Source organism: Apis dorsata, unplaced genomic scaffold, assembly GCF_000469605.1.
Source record: "Apis dorsata unplaced genomic scaffold, Apis dorsata 1.3 scaffold_661, whole genome shotgun sequence".
In the NCBI taxonomy this organism is placed as follows: domain Eukaryota; kingdom Metazoa; phylum Arthropoda; class Insecta; order Hymenoptera; family Apidae; genus Apis; species Apis dorsata.
This window is the reverse complement of record NW_006263848.1, coordinates 171,374-176,079: the sequence shown is the minus strand read 5'-3', so window position 1 is coordinate 176,079 and position 4,706 is coordinate 171,374.

The window sequence follows — 4,706 nt, the reverse complement described above, 5'->3', positions numbered from 1 at the left end:
GGGGATTCGAGAGCCGCCGTTGCCGCCGCCACCGTCGCTCAGTTCCGATTTCGCGTCGCGTTCGAGGATAAGGACCGCGCGGATCGCACTCTCTTTCGAGTCGTCTAATCATCTGGACGCGGTGTGCAGTTCTACGGTTTCACACTTTATTTTCTTCTTCCTCTTTTTCCTTCTTTTTCCCTTTCTTTTTTCCCCCCTTCTGTCGTCACACTTTCCTCTTCCATCTCTCCTATCCTCTCATTCTTATTCCGCTTCTCATTCTTTTTTTCGTCGATACCTACTTTCTCATTCACTTCTCTACCCGATTTTCGTCCGGAATATAACATAACGTTCGCTATTGTGACACAGGTGCAGATATCAAAAGTACAATTACAGTATCGCGTAGTTAAGATATTTAAAATTAACGTTAGAAAGATGCGCGTGTGTTATAACACGCGTGAAACAAAAAACAAATCTCTAGAATAATAAATATCGATTAATCAAACATCGCATAATTTGATTTTTATGTTGTCTGCTGTCCATAACTCTATATCATCGTGTTAATTAAAACAAGTAAGTACGTACATAGATGTAAGTATAATAAGTAAAAAAATCGATATATCTAATAACATACATATTTATTTATTATAATCGATAATCGTAATCGATAAATTTTCAATTTCGATAGTATATATATATATATATCAAAAATTATCAATATTTGAAGTTCAAGCAATAACAAAAATCATAATATATAATAATCGTAAAAGGCAAATCTTTGAAGTGTTGTCTAATTAAAAGAATGAATTTTCTATGAATTTATGTTTAGATAGAAGATAGAAATTACAAGAGAAAAGATGTTTGTAATTTATAAAAAATATATAATCGAAATGGACGCTAACGAACGCAATAGAAGTTTCATCTCAACGGTAAATGTGTAGATTCTGAAACAAGAAACAATACTACGTGGAAAAAAGCGTGTTCCTGTTCCCGTTCCCGTTCCCGAAACACAATGCGCGTAATTTTGTTGATTGCGACGAAACGAAAGCGGTAGAGATATTAGTATCGCTCGAATGAACAGCGAAAACGGCCTCGCGGGAAATTCGCGTTCCTTTCGTTGTTTATTGATTTTCTCGAACGATTCTCGAATCGGTTCTCGTTGCAGAACAAATACAAAAGAAGTATCAAAAGAATTGGCGAAATCGGAAGAAGGTTAACGCGCCGTGACGTTGCCCCGTTAGATGCCTCTCGGTTGATGCGCTCCTACCGCCACTACCAGCTTTGTTTATACGGGTACTCTTGAATCATTCCTGCAACGCCATCTTTTCTCTTTTTGTTCTTATTTTGTTGATGGTATCAAGTTTAATATCGTTCAAGATCGCGAACGGCAGGATTCGAAATTCCGCGATGCAAGTAAATTCACCGTAAAGCAAGCGATCGATAAAGATAGATAAAAGTTTAGGTGCGATTCAAGTTTCACGGGAAAATCGATTCACCTCGGTGTAACGTTCCGCTGTTCGGTTTTCTTACCGGTTCACGTTACTGGATTCCATAGAACGAGATATAACTATCCGAGGATGACGACCGATTTTATTCACATGTTTTATGAAGGAAAAACGTTTTGAAAGCATATGTGATCAAAGCATAGAAAATTTGTATAAGATTCGATTTATGTGCACATACTACACTATGCTACTACTACGTTCTCGAATTTGTTCGTCCAGTCATAACATCTATTGTAACTATTGTAACTCTGAATCTGTGGCAACGCGTACATATTTTTATTAGTAATTTAATAAAATTAAAGAAAAGTTTTTGCTTCATAATTTCCAATTGACGAAAGAGTATCTCATCTGGGAATTGCGGATCGTAAATGAATAGTCGTTTTATCGTTGCCGTTTCCTTTAGAACACGGTTGACTTTTCACAACCAAAAAATTATCAGGTTTTGCGCGCTTTCTTTTCTTAGAAATCGTTCTTCCAACATGGACGGTTACGGATTTACTTTTCTGTTTTTATTCGATTCGAGTGGACGCGCTGTTTTCCCACCATTTTTATCCCAATCAATGTCTCGTTCATAGATTTCTTTTTTTTTTTAAAAACATTTCTTATACAGAGAATGATAGATTTAAAAGAATAGCATTCGAACGCGAAGCAAGATCGTTTTGGTGTTGGACGCATCGTTCCTCTTTTGCGCAAATACAGCTTTCACTTCTCGCTGGCTCTTGCCATTTGCCCTTCAGCGTCGAGGACGTCACTGTCTGCGTTGAATTATCGCGCTCCGCATAATATAATTCTTCGTCGAATATTGGAATAAGTAATAATTTTGATTATAAGTTGATAAAAATAGAATAAATTTTGTCTACTTTGGTTAAGATCAACAATAATTTTTCTTTCAAGAGAAATACGATTACTCAATGTTTTTTTTCGAGTCTACGAACTTGCAAAGAATCGGAGGTCCGTGCAATACGCGCAGGAAATTTCGCAACGAATGTTTCATCTCGCGAAAGAATTGTACGTATGGCTGCGTGATCGACCTGAATTTTCGGTGTCAGTTTCTTGGTAATGGACAGTCCAAGTATCGCAAAAAGAAGGTAATCAGACACGGAGAACGACGATAATGAAAGCGTTTGGATATTTTCGGAAAAATAGTTATCGCAAAAAGTAGCGGTTAATCGAAGAGATTCACGCACGGAACATTGAACAAACGATCGAATCGATCGATCGTATATGTACTTACATGGATTACGGATCGACGATTGTATTTACCTCCGCTCTGCGTCCAAAAACTTCCGAGCTATCTTTCATTCTTTCTCTCTTTCTCTGTCCCTCTACCTCCCTTCCTATTCCCTCCTTTCGTACTCTGGCATGCAACTAGCTCTCTCTTTACCGGTATAAGTAAGTATGTACCACATCGCTCGGTTGCCTCTACCATATAGATAAAGTATACGCACACACGCCGTTCCGTCCCTTCTCTTTTCTCCACCTTTCGCTCAATCGGTCTGCGAACCTTGCTACGTAGCTTTCCTTCCGCATACCAAAATTCCTGGGAAACGATGCTGAGAAAATAATTCCGAACGATGTAGTTTTTTTTCTCTTTCGCTAGCGTTCTTTCGCCCGTTCTTTCTTCGGCTGGTTCGTTCGCTCCGTCGAATCCGACGATCGACGAAGTTTTTGCGCTCTTACCAGCCAACACGCATGCGCACAGGTGCGAATGGAATAGGTGCGGCACACTGCACTTGCGCGACTGAGACTGACCTAGATGCCTCGCGAATAAAACACATCCGTATTTATTCTCGATATCCTACCGTTCTCACTTAACATTACCCTTTTCTCTTCCGATTTTTTCCGTTTTCTCCCTATAAATCATGATCTTTTCAAAATAATGCACGATCGAAATAATCGGGTTTTCATAGAGAAATTCTTTTGAATTTCGATACGAAAACGTTTATGCGGAAACGTGAGTTCGAACTAGGAGCGTAAAACGACAAGACTTACCAACGTCCGGCCAACTCAAACGATAACCGGTTATGCGTTTTGTTCGCTCTCTTTCCGTGGAACTCGCCTTCGTTCTTGGATAACGTTTCGGGCATTTGCTCTCGATCTTAAGATCGCGCAACTATCCCTCGTTTCGTGAGCAGAGCTAACGACCCACGGTTAATCGGCCTATCAGGAATCTATCTTTTGAGCAAACGAACGAATTTTATCGTATTCGAGTTTTCTTTCTTTCCTTCATCTTCGTAAGCTTACGTATTAGTTAGAAATATGGGGAAGAGAATGTTATCCGAAAAGATGGGCGAATCGATTCGTTCTTTCTTTCTCTTTGCGAATTCCTCGCGCGTAATGATCGAATTTCGGTCATGAAACACGTTCGCGGCTTCGAAAGCGAAGAGAGAACGCAGACGCGTACGGGCTGACAGTTATCGCGGCTTGTCCGCTCTCACCGGATATACCAGATCGAACTTGTCCGCGTTCTCCTAAGGGAAGACTTTCTTTTTCGCGCGTGGACCGCGACCTCGATCCGATTTCATCTCTCTCTCTCCTCTCTCCTCTCTCTCTCTCTCTCTCTCTACCTATCTCTCTACTTTCCACAAATTAGAGATAGATTAATATTATCATACGATCTCACGATAGTTGGAAAACATTTTTATCATCTCGAATATGGATCGCTGATGACTACCAATGAACGAACGAAGGTCAAAGAAGCGTGACGATCGACGGCGAAGCTTTCTCTTCGATATTGCGCAACGAGTTCGGGACGATTTATCCGCATTTCTCGTTACTGCATAAATTCGACCGCGATATACGAACTTGAATGCACGCGTAATCTATCGTTCGTTGGCCGGTCGATTTATTCGAACTCGAACCGATTCGAACCCGTTAGGCAAAACCGTTATCGTTGGTATCGAGCATGGTTGTTGCTCTTCGCTTTGCTCGATTCGCTTCCGCGGGCAACGAGCGTTTCCTTAGCGCCTTTCGCAACTGATCCCCTCGAATTCCCGTCTCGAAACGAAACTACTTTTATCTACTAGATCGTGNAAAATCGTTTTTTTTTTCTTTCCTTCTTCTCTTTTTTTTTTTTTTTACAGAAGATGGAGGATCGGTCGAGGTATCATCCGTAGTGATCGCGCAGGTGGGTTCGCGTCAAGATGGGCAACAATGGAAGCAGTTCTCGGGATCAACAGGTCGGATCCGTGTGCTCGAACGGGGTGGCCGTGGATGGAACGA